Source organism: Megalopta genalis, chromosome 3, assembly GCF_051020955.1.
Source record: "Megalopta genalis isolate 19385.01 chromosome 3, iyMegGena1_principal, whole genome shotgun sequence".
NCBI classification, from domain to species: domain Eukaryota; kingdom Metazoa; phylum Arthropoda; class Insecta; order Hymenoptera; family Halictidae; genus Megalopta; species Megalopta genalis.
In genome coordinates this window covers 14,477,179-14,498,649 of record NC_135015.1, presented here as the reverse complement: position 1 = coordinate 14,498,649, position 21,471 = coordinate 14,477,179, and the positions used below count along the sequence as shown (strand labels likewise).

General features: G+C 43.9%; 1 protein-coding gene across 5 annotated transcripts in view; it reads left to right on the top strand.

The window, feature by feature from the left end:
- The first annotated feature begins 2,251 nt into the window (after positions 1–2,251).
- LOC117229472 (trehalase) overlaps positions 2,252–21,471 on the top strand; it is a 52,533-nt gene continuing 33,313 nt past the window's right edge. For 2 of the 5 annotated variants that reach the window (XM_033485963.2, XM_076520178.1), the window contains exon 1: positions 20,856–21,427. The gene's annotated coding sequence lies outside the window, so the exon portion shown is untranslated. Of the gene's footprint in view, positions 2,810–5,253; positions 5,533–20,855; positions 21,428–21,471 lie in introns of those variants that run through there. The other 3 variants (XM_033485961.2, XM_033485965.2, XM_033485964.2) reach the window with 3 other exon arrangements.

Below are 21,471 nucleotides of genomic sequence, written 5' to 3'. Positions count from 1 at the left end.
AATTGGCAAGTATTTTAGTCCGTTCGAAATTTTCAGCGTACACTAATCGTTTACATTTGTCATCGGAAATGACTCGTAGAAATGAATGGAACATCTGGTAAATTATTTGGCATAGGTAAAAATGTTGGTCTGTCAACAGGAAATAAATTTCTTTCGACGAACGCGAGAGGAACTGTTCGATTTCGGTAACCAGTAGAAACGTAAGAAAGAAATTAGATTAAGTCCGATGAAATCCACGATTTCATTTTGCTATATTCAAATATTTGATATCGTAAATGTCGCTGATTGACAGATATTTTATAAAGACAAATCACATATTAAATCAAATCAGATTAAACCGCGGTTTAATGCAAGTATACCTTGAGAAAATAGTATTCGCATGCTGCTGCATTTTACTATCGATTGTGAATAATATCCTAATTTTTTTTCGACATCTCGATGAGCTCTGTATGGGTGACAGAGAACTTTAGGGTAATTTATTGAATTGTTTAGTGATGCTGATTGTTTGGCAAGGAGCTCGCCGTTGCCTGAGTTGCAGCGGGCAGCGCACCAATCAAGGCTACCAACTGCGCTGTCGTCGCGGGTCAGTCGGTGATAGATTTGATCGATATCAACTCGTTGAAACCCGGTAAGTCCATGACACAGCCCGCAAACATCAAATGTTGGAATCAAGCATTAATCGTAGACGTTTCGCGTCCATATAAATCTGCATCCATACACACACGTATACGCACATATGTATATAGCATTCATCTCTGAACACTCTAATAGCAATAACAGACTGTTCTTGATTCGGGCCGAGTTCAATGTGCGGCACTTTAAATTAATCTGTTGCCGGTGGCTATTAGTACTAATGGACACTCGAGTATTTCCACGTATACAGGGTGGGCAAATGTGACGGTGAAAATTTTTTCTCGGGGTCAGTGTTTTTTTTTCTATAGGATTTCAAGGTCATCGATACCTTCGTAAACGAAACACTACACCTTTGTCTCGATGTCCTTACAGAAGAGGAAAATCATTTTCAACGATCCGGATAACAATACCACAATTGTTCAGGTACTCTTGAACAATAGTGTATATACATTGCATGTTCATACAGACGCGTGCACACGTCCTTTGGTCGGTTCGCACACGTGTGCACCACCATTTTATACGTGAAAGAACTTCCGACACTATGTCAACGTATCTACTTGGGGGGGCTCGAGTAATCCTCCGTTCTCGTTGACCCGTCCAATTGATCGAATCGTTTAATCGTGGAAAAATTTTTCGTAGCCGCGACATTGAAAACATTGCGGCAAACACGTTTGATAATTTACGACACATTTATCATTGGCTTTGCGAATACGGTTCGCCAACACTCGGACAACGGACACGCGTGCATACATACGAACATATATTTATGCCTTCGTAGGTTCTCGCTCTGTTACCTTCGTTTGAACATTTTAGTCTTGAACAGCCATGATTTTGAACCGAGAACATATAACGAATTAATTATGTTTTTTGAAATCGTCGACAAATTGTCAGACATTGCCCCGAGATAAGGCTGGAATTTCAGCGCGATGACAAATGTTCGTACAAAGAATCTAACGTTGAGAAATCACTTTGTTAATGACCGTTATGGCAATGAACCAGTTATCTAGTTTCCCTGATACTTCTGCGATGATCTCCTTTTTTTGTAGTTGACGAATCTAAACGACTTCGAACGATAGAGACGACGATCAAACGGAGGCTATATCGAAATACCAAAAGTTGCTACAGTGTGGTGTAAAATAACTTTCGTCTCTGATGAAAAACAAGACCGATCGATTGCGTGAAATCGCCGACGAACGGTCGAAGATCCGTCGATCGAAGAAAACGATTAAAAGAGCCAACTTTAATTGAAATTACAATTGTGTTTCCTTTCAACCACTTTGGGACGGTAGAAAGAACAAAGGAGCGAATTAAATTACATTTTATACACGTTTAGTAATCTCGCGGAATTTTATACGTATTTACATATGCACTCTACACATTTTATACGTATTCACATATGCACAGAACAATTTGAATTTCAATGAAATGCTCTCCGAGCATTTCTTTTTTATCGAATGATTCGATTATTGACCGGCACTACGCCGAAAGCGATCGAAGGGGACAAAAGAATCCGCCGCGATCAGTCACGTCAAGTGCATAACTACTGGTGTACGTATGTATGTATCGGCAATAAGTGTCGATAGAGGGCCCATAAAAGTTGGTCCGATTCATGGCTGTGCGTCAGTCTACGATTGGACGCCGGAGCGTTCGTTCCTCTTCGAAATACCGCGTCTATTACAGTTCGTGTTACGATTCCGGTTGACCCGGAATTTCCTCGTATCGTGCTTGTATCGTGCTTGTATCGAGAGCTATCACGACCGTTCGTCCGCCGTCGAATTAATCCGCGTGTCTCGGTTAGGATCGTTCAGTTTTTCGGGCGAGTCCAGCGAACGGATAGCCGTGAAACAGCGTACCTAACCTCCAATCACATTGCTAACAACAGGCTGTCAGTGTTTCTCTGAGTCACGTGTGCGGAAGTGGTGTAATATTCGACGTGCAAGCGCGATTTTCTTTTCTTTTTTTTGCATTGCACACTTACCGATCGAACGATTTTCACGTGGCACGTGCCCGTCTGAACGAGATACTAATAGGGATCGAGAGAGTCGGTCGGTCTATTCGAAGACGATGTATTAGATTGCATATCGTGGCTTGGTCGCGTGGCATGGTTTTTCTCTGGTGAAATAGTGTCGAGGTTAAGGACGCTTCGTGAAGTCTAAGGGCGTTCGAGAGCTCGTGGGTACGTACACACAACATTCTTTAACGTCATTCAGAAAATGTGAACGGTGTTTTTGCTGCTTTTCTTCGCCGCCGGCGAGAGCGTGTTTTGTTGCTGATTAAAAGATAATAGCTAAAGCTATACTAACTCTGTTTTAACACTTAGCCAACCGAATGGGGAGATGTCCCCGTTTTAAATTCAGTCGATTTGATGACCGAATGGATGATTACTGAGAAATTAAAAATGATTGCTTGATTTTATTAAGATCTGCAAAAGGTACGAATGCCGATAAAGTAATCGATGCCACATAAGTTTGTTTCGTAATTTTTTTTTAATCGAATGAAATATTTTAATTTTATGAAAATTGTTTCGGTTTCTAGTGCGGTCGTGGAAGTGTTAATAAAAATCGATTGTCATTGTTATCGTTGAAAATGTCGAGCACTGTTCGACGCTCAATCGTGGCACGGTAAAACTCCATTTATGCGAACTTTGCAGAAGACATGCAGTTCAGTATAATAGTAATATATAATAATCAGTTTTCGTATAATAGAAATCTGCTGATCGTGCCTGTTACTTGCAACTTTGTGTTCATGTAACCGCAGTTCACGTTCAGATAAGTAGATTCAAACATACGTCTGTTCATAAAACCGGTCATTGACAAAAATTTCATTCGCACGAATGAAGGTCGGAAAAATTAAGTTTTTCGATATATCTGTGCATAAATTAACGTTCAGTCAAATTGAATCTGAACGTTGTATTCATGATTCATTATTAAAAAATATGAGGTTAATTGCGTCCTTATTAAGCACCGATTACCCTATCATGATTGAAGAGGGAGGTCATTTGTGGACGCTGTTGCATGTGTGGTGAAGTATATGGTCGGCACGTGGTACGTTCGGTTTCTCTCGTGTCGATTCGGTTGGCATCGGTGCCCCGTGTAACACACATTTGGTGTTTATTACCGGGCTATTCTTGTAGAATTTTATGCGCTGATTTCCACCAAAGAGCAGTTCTGTATGCGCGTCATTGAAAAAAATTGATCATCGATGTTGGATACATTAACATTTTAGTAGAGAGTAGAATTAATCTAGCGCTTGTAATATCCGTCACGGCAGGTTAATGTATTTCTCGAAATCAGTTATTCTAATAAGAGCAACACGTGGTTGAATATATTGTGCACGTGTATCGTCGACACGCTCTGCGATTGTGCCGATAAGTCTACGTCTCGTCTGTTTTTGATTTGTGACAGACGCGGTGCTGGTAAAAAAGAAAATTCTATTCGATTACGCGGTCAGTGGGCATCTCACGAGGCGAGGTCCGTGAATGATTAGTCTCGTGTGCACGTGCTCTGCTTCGGCAGCTTTCGCTGATCTTCGCGTAAATTCGACGAACGGCTCGCCGCCGCGGCGCGGCGTACGTACAATACATATGCATCGAAGCAAACTAGTTCACACCGGGTTTTCGCCTAGATCGGATCGTTTTATCTGTGATTGTACGAGACGAAACTTCAAAAAAAAAAAATGAAGAAGCAGAAATAAAATAATAAAAATCTCTATCTTTCCTTCTTTTTTTTTTCTTGTTTCATTCCATGTCATAACCTATTCTCGACGCAATCGATCATCTTGGTGTATTTAAAAATTGGCGAGCAGTCGTTTCCTTATTTCGAACATAAAAAGGTATTCGCTTACTTTTACTTCCAATGGTTAGCGACTGTATTTTTTCGACTTCGTATTCTTGGTCATCTAACAGTGAGCATTATGTAGATTACGCATGATGTTATTATCAAAATCGGATTCATCAGTTCATACTTGGATTAATCAGTTCATGATAATGGAAACCAATTACAAAATACGATACGCCGTGGATAATCGCTTTTGTTTTTCGAACAATGTTCAAAATTAAAAAATTGAGATTATTATATTAATTGATAAAATATTCCTCCTCATCCGTTTGCTTCTAATGTTTACCGTTTACAAAAGAAACGCTGGTACAAATTATCGCGAACACCCTGTATATTACAAAGAACAGAAACCACTCGGGCATTTCTTTGTTATTTCAGTGATTCTAGTAACAGGAAAATTATATTAAAACATTTCTGTTCTTTAAACAGAACTTTCTTCGAAACTGCAGCTATTAATTTTTGTCATAAATGTATAAAATCCGCAGTCCAGCCATTAGACTGTATTACGTACGCGCGTGGATCTTTGTACCGTTGTCAGATGAATGCTCTCCTCCCCATGTAATAATTGCCTCTTTATCTATTTCTATCGAAAGAACGAAGAACACTGAAACGGAGCGAGAGATTTGGCAATTGCACGAGGAGGGGAAAGAAGACAAAGTAAGAGACTGTGGCTCAGAGGGAGAGGGGATACACATGTAGAAAGAGAGAGAGAGGAAAATTACGAGAGAGAGAGAGAGAGAAAGAAGCAGCAAGAGTGAGTCTGAACGGCGGAGGTTGTCTCGGGATACTCTCGGTCAGTCACATACGTAACGCGGTACGGTGATCACACGTTTACGTTTCTCCGCAACGATTATATGAGTTTCGTCATTGTTGCGCACGTACGCGCAGTGCCCACGCCGCTCGGTTCTCATTTGGCGCGTGTTTCACCTACTAGGTAACCGAAGCGCGACCTTTTCCATAAGATCGTCACGGCGAGAACAGAGAATCGGGGGTGTAAAGTGACTTTTAGTGATCGCCAAAACTTCCCTTCTGTCCTGTTCGTCCGGCGCTAGCGAAATCGAAGGTACGTACGGCTTTTCGAACGCGTCAGCGGAAAACAGATTCCTCGAGGTTTTTTTTTGCATTAACATATTCGCGAAGAGAACACGTGTTGCGATGGCTACGTACGCGTGAGTTCAAGTCTCGCGAACGTACATTGGCTGCTCGGCAGTTCCGATATAGTTTTCAGCGGTCTTATGTAATGTTTTTCTTATTCTCGCGGTTTTTACCTCGTTTATACGATGCAGCAAGTATAGTTCGGAAAATCTCATTCAGATTGCACCGAGTTCACACGTGCTTTACCGCCGCAATCGGATGAATCATTGGGAATCTGTTCTCGGCTAAAGGAAAACTGAAGGTAACCTTGAATTTGGCAGCTCGCGTGTCCCGTGCTCGGTTTACCCTGCGATTTCGCGTTGCAGCGGAATATTTTGGAATGACTATTTTTATCGCGGACAACGTTTGCCACTGATTTGGCAAGCTCCGCGACGTTCCCGCCGCTCTGCACCACCGAATATCGATGGATTATACTCGAAATCGACGGGGTTCGACGATATATCGATCGGACCGAGATATCGGTTTGTCTTAAGTAACGTTCGGTACATTTGGTATGGCAATGTCACAATTGAGAGTTTGCCAGGATTGATTTTAAAGTGAGTTAGAGGGTCGCGCGAATGATATTATTAGATACGGGTGCTTGTTTTACCCGACGAATGTTCATCGGTCCTTCCATAGAACGTGTTTTCAAATCGAGCTGCTTGTAGTTGGGAGCGCAAAAATTTGTCAATTCATTGGCGATCGAAAACAACTGGTATAAGTCTGAAAAGTGGCGATCAAAATTCTAGAAACCATGCTGTGACACACAAAGTTAAATTACAATCTTAGCGTGTCATCAACCTATCATAGTGATTTTTTTTCAATCTGAAACACTCAAGAAAGAGGACAATAGGGAACTCTGTGAACGTGGCTCTGCGGGCATAATTTATTTATTAGCATAATATCGCTCGTATAACTCACGAGTTGTTCCGTGTCCTGATATTCTTTGCGTTCGTTATACCGCATCGATGCTCTTGATCGTAGGTAATGTCGCACCGCGCGTCAGCGTGAACTGGTGCGATCGCATTGCTCCATGCGAAGTGTCAACAATGCGCCGCTCTCGGAGAAAGCGGATACGCGCGGCGAGCCTCCGCCAGGTCCGCTCTCCGATTGGTCGGACTCGTAGGCGTTGGTTGCGGGTCGGCTCGCGATTGGCTCGACCGGTCATCGACCAGGGGGGCTCGATCGCAAAGCGGTTCTCATTCGGTTCGGACTCGCATTCCTCGAATTCTGAACGGATCGCGTCGTTCCACGACTCGTTCGAATTAATACAGCCCGTTTTTCGAAGGAACGAATTCCGCACGCCAATTTTCACGCGCGCACGCTGTTTCGAAGATGCGATATGAAAGTAGCGCGGTGCTTTTCGCGACGTTCTTTCAAGAAATTTCTTTCGAAAATTCGAGTGCGACGCGATGAGATTAATATCGACCGATTAGGTGCCTATGAGAACTCGCGAGACTTTCAAATTCAAGTTGCGTCGAAGTTTACCCGTCTTTCGCCGAACGGCACGGAGAGGTTGACCATCGCGAATCGGACGCGTTCTTGAATGGTCGCCGAACAATGCTCGTTTTTACTCGTTTCTCACGTGTTTCGACCGCGGTCACTATTTGCCCGTGTCGAAACGTTCGATTATCTTTCGTCGCGCAAGCTATTTTAACGTGCGTGACGCAATAAGAGTCGCCTCGCGAGACTTTGTACAGGTTCGAAAGATGAGATCGAGCCTCCTCGCGGCGTTGCAGTTTTCCTCGTAGGCAGTCACGGTTCGTGGAATCCGAGGCGAGCGTTGACGATGATGGGGACGTCCGTTATACGATCCTCGAAAAACTGCGCCCGGCTACGTCGATAAGCTGTGTTTACAGTCAACCGTAATACCTTGCAGATTTACGTTACGAGAGAGGCGTTGCAGGTCGACCGAGCTTTCGACACGACATTTTACACTAGATGGCCGATCGATTCTCCACTGTCTTGGCAATTTACAATAGGGACGTATGGTCGGATCGGGTAACAGCGACGTTAACCCCTTAATGCACAGTTTTTTTGAAAAAGGCCGGCCAAAAAAACCAATTTTTTTTAATGTAAAAAAGCACAATTTAGAACGTTGTCTTGGCAAGAAAATTACAAAAATACAAAAATAATCAAAATTTTTATTGCAATTCTAATTTTCTGAATATTACTATTATTATTATTATTATTATTATTATTATTATTATATTTTATTTTACATTATATTTTAGTAAAATACATATTGAAAAATGAGCGAATCAGAATCTGAATATGAATACGCTGTCGGAAAGCGGCTCACAAGGAAGAGATAAGTCGTAAGTGATAAGTAGAAAAAGGATATATTTTATACTTGAATAAGTAAGTGTTACAGCTTACAATCCCATGTAAATGATAAATAACAAAAAACGATTGTTGTTTTTTTGCTTTCACATTGTTATTTTCAATTCTCGATTGCATTCGAGTGTGAAAAATTATAGCAACATAAAGTACAACGCCGCTCGAATTATTTCGAGTGTGCACAGTTTGGCCAGTTTAGCGCGCTCGAGTTATCTCGAGCGTGCACGTTAAGGGGTTAATTATCGCTCGACTGCAGATCCTGTGGCTTTATCGGTTGCTCCGAAGAACTTCGAATACGAGCACAATGGAAATTCCATCTATCCTTTCACAGTGTTCGTTCGCTTTCTTTCGATGCTCGATGCTTCGACTGGAAAGGAGTGTATAAATTTTGTAGAAGCGTTTGCACTCCGATTATAACGCGCCGATGGCACAAGGGAGGAAGGACGGTTGAAATGTCATTGAACCGTGTCGTAGGCGTTGGTCGCTGAAATTAGACTCGTATCAACGGACTTTTCGAATGCACGATCGTTGCCGGTTCACTATTCTTTGCGCGATGACGCGGTTTATGTATGCACACCCCTCGGTGAAATGTCCGAGCTCGGCGTCGAGCGTGTTAGGGTCGAGTACAAACACAGGTGCCTACCATTTTGGGTCGAGCGAAGTCGGTCTTCTCATCCTTCATCTGTCGAAACGAATTTCACAGAAGACGATTCTTCGTTAAAATACCAAGATAATAATAGATGTAATTCTACCACATCGTGACTTACATAACGCTGTCGAGATTCGGCGTTATGTTTGTTGCTGTAATATCCCGAGCGACTATATGAGCCGTTTATTTTGAAAGTGGCATAAGTCACTTTACCGTAATGAAAAGTGCTGATTTTTTAATGTTTATACGAAATTATTTGTACTGAAAAAAATATTATATATTATAATATAATAATATATTATATATAATATATTATATTATAATAAATATTATATATTATAAAAATATAATATTATCCTGAGATAACAAATACAAGTAAATCTTCTCGAAAGTTAGCATCCATATTTTTAAACGTGTTGAAACGTAAACCCTTCGATATATCGACTTAAAAACAAAGTGACTTATGCCACTTTCAAAATAAACGGCTCATATCAGGACCTCGGAGTCGGATTATATCAAGCCCACTTAAAAAAGAAAAAAATAGAGAGAAAAGTTAACAATTACTTCGAAGTGGTTTAATCTTTAATCGAACGGGGAATATTGCAAGTATTGTTTCAGGGAGTTCCCAGCGCGAAAAAAATATGCGGGAAAACCGAAATTGGAATCATGCGAAATTAGAGTCTGACGTTTCGAGGCTATCAATAATCCCTAGTCTCATGGTCGCATGCTCGTACGCACGCACGCACGCACGTTCGGCGGGGCACGCGTGCAAAGCGTCACGCGTGCCGCTCGAACGGCACCGAGAACAGAACCTCGACCGAGACGGGATGACAGAGATATTCGCGTAAAACTTGGCAGCCGTCGATGGCCCAGATTCGATTTCACGGTGTGCCTAGCCTCCCACGAGCGTCGCGAGATATCTCGTCCGGTTCTGCAATTAATCTTTTAGGCACGACGCGCCACTATAGTGGCTTTTGCGGATATCATCTTTTTGAACGACGCGCCACTATAGTGGCTTGCTCTAGTAGCTAACTCGCTCATCGTTTGAACCAAATAATCGTCTTCGTATGCATTGTTTCACACACTTCTTTTGTCTTCGCATCGATTTACAACAGTCTACAGGGTGTCCCGAAAATGTCTCGCAATCCGGAAATGGCGGGTTCCTCGGATCATTTGAAGCAACTTCTTCCTTTACAAAAATCTCCTCCGAGGCACCGTTAACGAGTTATTAACGAAAAACAGTGACCAATAAGAATCGAGTACGGCTGACGCGAGGCGGCCCAGCCAACCAGCGCACGAAGCCCAGTTCCGCTCATTGGCTCGATCGCCTCGCGCCAGCTGAGCTCGCCTCTCATTGGTCACTGTTTTTCGTTAATAACTCGTTAACGGTGCCTCGGAGATAATTTTTGTAAAGGAAAAAGTTGCTTCAAATGGCTCGAGGAACCCACCACTTTCGGATTCCGAGACATTTTTGGGACACCCTGTATATACAGTATCAGACTCTGTACAGTACACATCAGACTCTGCCGTCCAGAATTCTCCTCGCGCAGAATCCGGCGTACCTAGAAGGTTAACAAAATCCAGCTCGTGACCTAAACCCAGACCCGATCGCGATTTCGGTGCACGTGCTTCTCCCGCGATCGTAAATTCGCGAATTCATTATCCGCATGCACACGGAGGTTTCCGATATCGATGGAAACAGAAAAACCGGTCGATCTTTTCTCGTTGAATATACATGAGAGCCGTTGCAATTGTGCAGGATAAAACGGCGTTTCATTTGAAATTAGTATTAGATACGGCGTTCCCTCCCCTATTCGTTGATTTATGAAATTGCGTTTCTTTTTTTTCTTTAATAGTAAGCCATTTTTTACTCGGCCGACGACGTATTAATGATAGGTGGAAAATCGTGAAACGCTTAAACGCGATGAATCGCGGAGGAAGGATCTCGTGGGCAATATACATATATGTACGTGAAATGTCCGTCATCCGGAGCATTCGTCATTGCGGGAGGTCGAACGATGTCGGAGCGGAGGAGCGTGTTTCAGCGCGATGACGATCGGAATCGCGGAGGACGAAACGGCCGGAGAAAATCGGGCGATTTTCCCGGTGGGCTCGCCGTTCCGCGTACTCTGATTGGCTCCCAGCAATTGATCGCTGACGTCAGCCGTGCCAATGAAATAATCGGCGGCTTTTGCAATTGCGCTTTATTATTTTGTTCCCTCCCTGGCGCGTCCGGCACATCGGTTCACGGCGCATATCGCAATCATCTCCGATTAAACTTTATCAACTCATATGAACGAGTAGTAATTGCCGGGACTTTTCCGAAACTCATCGTTCGAACGCTGCGTCGCTGTATCTCGAATCGTGATTACGCAGAAATTTCTTTGTTTTTCCCAACCGCAAATCGAAAATGAAAATGATAAGAAGATAACGTCTTTTCGATCCTTGGACGATCGTTGTCGCAAATCAAATAATAAAGATTGGAACGGACCTTGTGAACTTTAACGATCGGTGTCGCATTTTTCCATGTTGAACTTATTATGTTATTATTAACACAATTCGAGCACACGCTGTAAGACAAAATCGGTGAAATTCGTAAATTTCTGTCTTCTCGTTCTTGGAAAACAATGCGCGTCAGTTGAATAACTGACTAAGAATTTAGTCTAAGTCTAAGTATGTAATGTATTTAGTCAAAGTCTTTTATTAGTCTTTTTAGTCGTTTTATTAGTCTTTTATAGTCTATTATTATTTTCATTTAGTCTAGTAATGTATTTATGTCAAAGTGGCATTTCTTTTTAATTATTATTTTTCGTCGTACTGTAATCGCGTAAAATGCATAATTAAATGCACAAAATCTTTTATTTATTAGTTCCCATAAGATTTTCGAGCAGCATGATTTTTCTTTCAATTCGACTCTGTACGACGAAAATCTCAACGTTTGCTGAATCTGTTCCGAGTACAAAGAGTTAGTGTTATCACCTAATTCGAAGAAAACGCGACGGCTAAGTTTATCGATAGACGCGCAACAAGTGGTCCATAGCGTTAGACAGTCCTGAGCACCCGAGAGATTTGAAAAGTGCGTCGAAGCCGAGACAATTTCTCGGAAAAATCCCCGCCGGAATTCTATTTCGTGGAAAACGAAAGTCTTTCCTCGGTTCCGACCGTCGACCAGGATAAACACGCCGACGTCGGACAAAAATAGATCGTTGAAGCGATCGATCAAGATTTACATTGGACATTTGCACCGTCTCCCGTACTTTTCAACGAATCGTCCGATGTTGTACGGCTGACGAAAGTCGTTGCATCAGCCGTGGACGCGTTGCTTCTTAATCGTACGATCGCTTTAGGCTCTGCTCGAAGTCCGCGCCAAGCCCATTTTACCTGGAAACCGATTCCCAGATGATACGTGCTGCCACGCATGGCGCATCGACCCCCACCCTCCCCTCCCCGCCGCAATTTTTCAGTGTCCCGTCGACAGTTTTCAGGGATCTTTGACCAAATTTACATTTCTCTCACCTTCGTTACCAACGACAGTTATCCGACGTATCGACGATTGTGAGTAACAACGGCTCTTCCTTACCGACCGATGTTTTCACGACGCTTTCCATCGTGTCGCGGCGCACTGTCGTAGGATGGCGGTGCGCTGTTTCGTAACGGAATTAACATCGCCGTTCGTTTTCCACAAAAAAATCGTCGTCTTTAATTAACGAAGAATATAACGATAACATTAGAGCAACTAACAGATATTAATAGATCAACAAATTGTTGCGTTATCTAATCCGTCGACTATTATGCTGATACATACGACCGGAATATGTATCGACGAACGTGAACGTGCACGATAATGCAACCGCAATTATAATCTTAAGAAATTCTGCGATTATGTAAACTAATTATGTGGGAACGGTGGAAAACTAGTTCTGAGGAAAAAATCGATCCTCGAAGACATCGTATGCTCGTACATTTCGCAAACAATTTTCAGCATCTGTCTAAGATTTCTTCCGATTTCCTCTTTTTCACGTTCCAACGAAACAATCGTCCCCGTTGCTCGCATCGTTTCCATCATTTGGTACACACACACGGCGAGCTCGCGAGTTGCAAAATCATTTCGCGATCTTTCGGTAAGCGGCGGCGATCGTGTCGGCGTCGGCCGAACTTGCACGATTTCGGCGCTTCGGTTCACCTCGTACGCCAGGAAATATCCGACGGAAAAACGACGGAAGGTCGAGTCGCCGGCGTTGTCATCGGCGCGATATCGGCTCGAGTTAGGTAATCGAAACTGGTTTTCGTCGCGCGAATCCGTGATCGGGCAATCGTTGAACCAGATTCTCGATAAAGACGACACCGTTGCGTCGTTATCGGAGTCGTTTATATGCTGCGCCGGCTGCAGGTGCACTTTGGATACTGCATTCGCGCGGTCGAATTATCGCGTGGCTATCGCGTAATCCCGATAAATCAGCACCTATTCGCACACGTTCACTGTACCCGCCGCGTTCGAGCAACTCTTGCACAGGCAACCCGAATTGATTCGATTAACCGAACAATACACGCTCGACGCGGACGTTCGTCCTCCCGAAAACAAAAGACTAAGCTCCCGTAAACGTCGACAACTATTTCTTCGACGAGACTGCGTAACTATTACTCTTCTTCGTCTTGCCTTTCGCGATGAATGGATCCACGTGAAAAAACGACGCGTTCTGTTCGTTGAATAAGAAACCAGTCACTGGCGTCGCCCGATTGTCTTCCATCGGGTTTCCCATACAAAAAGTGGCGCGCAGGTGCGAGCACCCGTGAAAAACGCATTCCTGAATTATCTAATAGCAGGCGCGTTATACACGACCGACAATTAATTCCCTGGTGCATATAATTAGATATTGAATATGACACGCGCGTCGAGTCGTGGCGCAGAGCAGAGTTGGGCATTGTTCGAATATAATTTTATTCGATTAATATTTTGAGTGAATTTTTTATTCTTTGAACAAAGTTTTATTCGAATAGCATTTCGAATAAATGTCGAATAATTGTATTTAATCATATTTATATATAATTATAATAATATAATATAATAATAATTATTATAATAATAATAATATTATTATATTAATTATTATAATATAATAATTATTATAATATAATAATAATTATAATATAATAATAATAATATAATATTATTTATATTATCGAATAAATATATTTCGAATAATTGAATGCGAAACTCTGAAGAATTGAATGACCAAACCGCGTGTGCTGTTATCGTTTCCTTAACTCTTTTTCCTGTGCTTCGCGAGTCGGTAGAAGGACTTACAGTTTTACAAACCAATTTTACAAAATTTTGTTGAAACTACGAAGAGTCTTCTACCGGATTTTGTTGTCCACAGTTTGACTGACATCGCGTAGATACAATGGTCGTCCGATCGACAGTCAAATAATCGATATAACAATAAAATAATTTCCTCTCTGTTCCACAGCGATAAGACAGTCGATACCACATTACCTATGCATGATAGCAAGATCATTTTCTTGCCGCTGCACGACAGCGAAATCGTTTTCTCGCCGACTCATCGTGGCTCGTTTCGCCGATATTATAACATTTCGACGATAGTTACGCGCGGCAGAATGATACAATTTTCGCAGAGACGTTAATTCGGCAAGTGCAACAATCGACGGCTTTTGCAATTGCTCCTCATTGTTTTGTTCCTTCGTCGACGCGGGTCACGTCCCGGTCAGAATCACCTACGATTAGACTTTATCGGTGATACGGGGGCGACGTGGATCGTATAGAACTCGACCCCGATTGCGGAAGAACGCCAACAGTGGACGCCAAAGATGATGAAGATGTCGACGACGACGACGACGACGAAGAAGAAGACGACAACAACAAAGAAGAAGAGGAGGAGGCGGTCGGTTTCCTGACGAGCGATTGGAGCCACAAGGCTGAGTATCAAACGGTCGTCAGAAGGAACAACACGGCGTCGTGTTCTTTGAATAACACGGCCCCCCTGCACCGACCCATTTCCGACTAAAAATAGCCAATAGGATGATTGGGGCCGGAAGCAACTGGTCCATTCGGGCCTGTGTAGCGTCGAGATTAGTCGGTAAGGAGGCGCCTTGAGCGCAATTGGCGTCGATGAATCTTGCTCGACCTCCGTTCCCGTTCCTCGCGCCATTTAAATCGACCCCTGCGCTCGGCACGTCTCCGTTCAGCTCTGCCCCGATGCGATATGCGCTCCGCGCGGCCTGGCCCGGCCCGGCTCGTGGAGAAATGCACACACGTGACCTCTCCTCGAATCGGCAATCGCCGGATCGAGATCGGCTCGTTCTCGCACCCGCGGCCGGTCCGCGCGTTTTCACGTAACGCTGAATTCGCCGCGCGTTAATCGACGCATTAACCTTTTAGGCACGACGCGCCGCTATAGTGGCTTTCGCGGATGTCATCTCTCTGGACGACGCGCCACTATAGTGGCTTGCTCTAGTAGCTCACTCGCTCATCGTTTGAACCAAATAATCGTCTTCATATGCATTGTTTCACACTTCTTTTGTCTTCGCATCGATTTACAACAGTCTACAGGGTGTCCCAAAAATGTCTCGCAATCCGGAAATGGCGGGTTCCTCGGATCATTTGAAGCAGCTTCTTCCTTTACAAAAATGTTCTCCGAGGCACCGTTAACGAGTTATTAACGAAAAACAGTGACCAATAAGAATCGAGTACGGCTGACGCGAGGCGGCCCAGCCAACCAGCGCGCGAAGCCCAGTTCCGCTCATTGGCTCGATCGCCTCGTGCCAGCCGAGCTCGCCTCTCATTGGCCACTGTTTTTCGTTAATAACTCGTTAACGGCGCATCGGAGAAAATTTTTGTAAAGGAAAAAGTTGCTTCAGATGGCCTGAGGAACCCGCCACTTTCGGATTGCGAGACATTTTTGGGACACCCTGTATATACAGTATCAGACTCTGCCGTCCAGAGAAATAGCCTCGCGCAGAATTCAGCCGTACCTAAAAGGTTAAACGCGCGCTGATGCCTCCGCGTAATTTGTTGACCGCGGCACGCGGTGCGTTCCTCCAGGGAAACAAACCATCGTCCCAACGTGCACCGATAACGGAAAAATCTCCTCGACTGGACGACGATTTAGCAGATACGCTATCAACTTCTTCGCGCGACGTCCGCCGAAGTCAGGCGTTAGCCTTGAATCCATTTTTTCGAAAAGTCACGGACTACACCTGTGAGGTCGGGGAACCGCGGCATGCCGGGAGGCCTCGGATCAATCGTCGAAGCTTTTTTCCCATCGGCGCGATGGGATCCTTCTCGAGAAATTTCCGATTTCAATAGCTGCGTCTCTGCGGGCGTCGATCTCGCGAACGTTCGACGCGCGACGAATTTTTCAACGAATTTTTTCTCGGCGGCTCTTGGAAGCGGAAAATCCTATCTGATCTCGGTCGTGGCACTGTACGAAAAATTGTATTCGGTTTGCTTTTCTGCTGCTCGATCGCTGTCGCGAGCAACTGTGCTCGGAGCAGCGGGCTGTGCACTCGCGATCAGCTGAGAGGCTGTTGGCAGGCGATCGAAAAACGAAACTGGTTCGAACGCGGTCATTGTACAATGGGATTGTTCTCTTTTTTTTCGTCGGCCGTGGGACCTTGGAGCAGATACGTTTTCGTGCTGGCACTTTCAGCGGACCGTGACGCGCGCGCGTGTCCTACTTCGCGCTAGACGAAAATCGTGGAACGAGGGCGGGAGGGGGGAAATGTTCGTCGACGTTCAAAGTCATCAAACAGATAAGATTCGTGCCGGTGGGCGAGTAAGCTCGCCCCCATCGGACTTCGCTTTCGCCGAATCGCGATGCGATCCAAAATTGCGGATCATCGTGGCGTAACCGCTGACTTTGCAGCCTTTGAAAAACCGTCGTTTTGCCACTTTTCAGGATATTTGATGATGCGTAGAACATCGCGTGGCTTTTTACCTTTTAAACCAGAATATTCTGTAAACTTCATAGAGTTCCAAATGTAATCCTATTCATTTGTTTTCGTTTATTTAAAGCTGACGGAACTCGTCGAAATTAAAGGGTCATTAATTTTTTAATTTACGATTATCCATATTGTAATTATACATTTATGAGTTATTCATTCAATTTGCATGTTACTTGCGGCAAATGTTACGATAACGCTTAAAAATCAGTTAAAAATCAGGATAAATGTCTTATCGTTACTTTTATAAACTAATATGAAGCAGCTGGTTTTTTTTGTGCACCGTAAATCTAGTGTAGAGAGTAAATCTAGAAGACGATCGTCGTTTATCGACGACGATCGACGGTTCTGTCAAACCCGTCGTCCGACTCATCCGTTTTTTCGAAAGTCCGCTCGACAGTTAGAGAAATCGATAACCGGGGAATCCAGGAGAACCTAAGAACCTGATATGAGAACCGAAAACAGCATTACACTGTCCTCCTTAACGCTAGGTTTTGCGTAACCCGTCATTGCGATGGGTCACTGATTTTTTCAATTCACGATTATTCAGATCGTAAACATATATTTATGAGTTATTTATTCGATATACGTATTGCTTATATTACAATAATGCAATGAAATTGGAATGAACGTCTCATTGTTGCTTTTATAAACTAACATAAAACAGCTGCTTTCAGCGCTTCGTGAAATTGTCCTAACATTCTCGATCGTTCAAAAAATCAAGCTTTCAAACTAACGAAATCATTTTTATCGCTAGATTTATGGTGCACAAAAAAAACAGCTGTTTCATATTAGTTCATAAAAGTAACGACAAGACATTTATCCCGATTTTTTAGCGTTATTGTAACATTTGCCGCAAGTAACATGCAAATTGAATAAATAACTCATAAATGTATCTTTACGATACGAATGATCGTAAATTAAAAAATTGATAACCCGTCATTTCGACGGGTTCCCCGTCAGTGTTGAATAAACGAAAACAAATGAATGGGATTACACATTTGGAATTCTATGAAGTTTATAGAATATTCTAGTTTAGAGGGTAAAAAGGCACGCGATGTTCTACGCATCATCAAATATCCTGAAAAGTGGCAAATCGGTAGATGAGACGTCGATAAACGACGATCGTCAGATTATTCGATCCCGGATCGAACAGATAACCGCGAAGGCGCGTTGCGCGATCACTGCGTCATCGTAGCCGCGATGATCGAGTGTCGTTCGCCGATGACGTCACCGACGGCGTCGTTCCTCGGTTTTACCGATGGGACCTTTTCGACGCGCGAAGGCTTTTCGCAGCCGATCTCCTCGCTTCCGTTTCCTCGTTCGCGTAATCGTACGAACGCGGGAACGCTTGCTAGGCGTTGCGTTAACTCGGATAAGAAATGCCACTGGTCTCATCTTCGGCGGCTACTCAAAAGTGCGAATAAACGGCGCGTCGGTCGGCAGCGAAACACACAATGTTTGCCTGCGATGTAAACGAAAAGGTGCGGTGCAATAAAACTGGAATAGAACACGGTGTACCGGGTGGTCTCGAAGCGAATAACCATCGCGCGAGTAACGTCTTCAAGTTTTATCGTCGGAGAGATCTGCGGGCGTCGCGTGGTATGCGTATTGCGCTCGAAGTCGTATTTAAGGAAACTGGAATCTGGAATAAACTTTTCGTTTTCCTTGTTGACGCTTTCGGCGGAACGAGGACAAAGAGCCGTTGCACAATTTCGTATAATGTAAACGCGCGAAGTTCCGCAGTCCGGCTGTAACGAGCAACGAGCTTGTCACTCGCGACTTGTAACTACGCACAGTAATTAATCCGCCGAGATTGCGCAAAAAAATGGACGATTCGGGAAGAGGAGGTACGATCGATCGAGCCTTCCGGATCGTTTTTATAGTTACCGATTGTCGACAAAAAACGGGAAGGTTCGAATAATCGTATCTCCTCTTCCCAAATTGTTCATTTTTTGCGCGCAATCTGAGCGCGAATTAGGGAGAAATTGTTGTACTCGAGAAATTTCTGTATTTTTTTTATAGCAAAATCTTCGATGAAAGTTACATGTTTTTCGATCACCGAGAGTGCCATATATCCTGCAATTACGTGCACCGGTCTTTTCTGAAAAGGAAAATCGATTTACGGAACAGGTTCGATCCAAAAGAAAATTCAGGCAACCCATCCTTCGTCCTTGATACCACCTACTTGCCAACCTACTTGCACTCGAGCTCTCTGGATCCTTTCTCTGCTCGAAGCGAGTGCGCACAAAACTGTCTTCTTTCGGAGGATATACGATCAATGGAATTGTAGTTTTATTTTTGGCCAGGCTTCGCAATACCTCCTACATCCTCGTGAAATCCCCTTGAAACAAGGATCACCGCCGTCTATCCATATTATCGAGCGAAGAGGCTGGTTGCGTTTCGTCGGACAGAAACGCAAGAAATTCGGACCGGATCGGTCGATCTGACCGCAGGATCATTAAATTAGAAGACCAAGGAGAGTTCTAGGGTAGTGGAGACACGGTTAGCGTGGGCTGTAGAGCAGGAGTGTCAAACTCAAAAGCTAACTTGGGCCAAATAAACAATGCTTAACTTTAGGTGGGCCGCAAAAAAAATCAATGTTCATAGAAACAAATATTTTTATTTTGACTAGTACATTGTAATAAACATATATAAAGTTAAATTATTGTTTACGTCCTGATACTTGACATCTCTCGCAAAAATGTTCAACTCTCGCGAGTTTGACACCCCTGCTGAAGAGTAAGCAATTACTGTGAATTCTGTTCGATCTCCATAACTTCTAAGAGGAAAAACGACAATTTATATTTATTGTATCGGGATTATGGCTTGGATTATTTCTTAAATGAATATGATATTAATTCTTTTTCCTAAAAGTTTTATTTTCACACTTTTATTTGAGAGAAAGATGGTATATATATGAAATGACTGAGCGACCAAATTCAACTAAGAGACCGGCGACTGAAAATCGCCTGCTTATATTACCGTTTTTGGTGCGGTCTTCTCCACCAATCAGAGACGATCATTCATCACGTTTTACACTGTATACGCTCTTATATTGTGTATGTGCTCTAACGACACCGGCGATGATGTATCGCGGTATCTATAAAATACAGTTTACATCACCATCGGTGCGCGCTGACGGAACCGGCGGAAATGTAATCAGATATTTTCGAATCTCAGTTCTAAGTAAACTATAGATTAATTTTTGTGTCTGAGGCTAAAGTTTCTTTTTCAACACGTTGCTTCTCTATGTTTACTTAAATGTTTAAGCACTGATTTTATTCAGACCAAAACGAAGGGAACAAATAATATTCACAGATTTCTTACCAGAAATCTCCATTACGAGTTGGACTCGTCAAAGTACGGCAAGGGTTTAACCCTTTGCGGACGAGTGTCGGCAAATAGCCGCCTAAGTCTTTTTACCGTTTTTTTTTTCTTTATTAATTTATTAACACTATGCCGTCCGGTGGCACCACGCTGGTGCCATGCAAAAACTATCTGTTGTATGCCGTTTTAAAAAGCTGAAATAACATTTGAACTATACTCCTTGGGTGTTAAAAGGCAGCAAACTAACTATAGCATTGTGCTTATTTAACAAAGAATCAAATACGAAAATTCTTGGACGACTTATCTGAATTTTAGGAATTTATATTACCGCCATCTTCGAAATCTTTTTATAAAATCTAAAATTTCCAAACTATTATTCCAGCGTCAAACAAAAGAATCATATATCTAAGATCTGCGGACGGCATAGTGTTAATTATTAATATAAATTCATTAATTTAACCGTGGTTTCAGAACGAATTTCAGTTCGACGAGTCAGTCTTTCTGCGTCACTACCAGAGAAACCAGCAAAGTTTTCCACATATTTATAATCCTATAATAATACAATTATATCTTATAACATTTTTATTTTATATCCAATACCTGTCGTCCACAGCGACACAATACCCCCGTCGAGCGGCTTCGTCCGCAAAGGGTTTAAGAAACGCCGATCAAACTGCTAAAATTGTTTTCCGTAGCGAAAACTCCTGCGCCAATAGAGCGCAGCAGTAATGGCTCCTCTGCACCCTACGGGAAATCCAAGCGTGTATTCGCGGGCGTGTGTAGCTTTTAGGTGCCACCGGAGCCGCGGAGAGGTTCAGCGACGCGTCTCGGCCTCTGTCTCTGTCTCGATTTCCGTTTCGTTTCCCGTCTCGTTTTCCGTCTCGGGCCAATGGCGTGGCTCGCGGTCGGGGGCTCGACCACGGTTGTTTCTCGCTCGCGGATAATCGCGCTCATAAAGCGGCCGCGTGCCTTCCCGGCCAACTTAGTAGCAGCCTGTGTAGCTCTTTGCGTGGATCGCGCGCAACGACCGCCTTCTCCGCGCGCCGACGAATCGACCGCCAAAATCATCCCGGCACGTTTCTCTTCCCCTCCTCCGTACCCGAGAGAAGTTTCGCTCCTGTTTCCCCGTTCGATCGGAACCGATCCGAACCGATCCGAAACGATCCGATCCGATTCGTTCGTTTCTGCCGAGATCGGTCTTGCGTTTCCTCGCTCGCCTCCCTCTTCTTCCCCCCCGTCCGCCACTTTCTCCCTCTCTGTCGGTCGTGTCCGTCCTGTCTCTCTCGCACTCGGTGAAATACGCTCGGCTCGCCTTGACGATCGCTAGTCGAGGAGTCGATTCGCTGGAGGAATCACGCTGCGACACCGTGCAACCGTGCGCGCACCAGGACGACGGACGTCGGAGCGCGCCGCACTTCGATCGAGGATCGAGGCGGCGATCGTTATCTGGCCTAGCCCACCGTCCTCGAGCAGGTCTCGCGATCGCGAGGCGCGTGTGCCTCTCGATCGTGCCAACCTTCCAGGTGGGATAGAAGGTTGACTCGTCGTAAGTACACTGCAACACGTCGACACACGGGAATAAAACGTCGC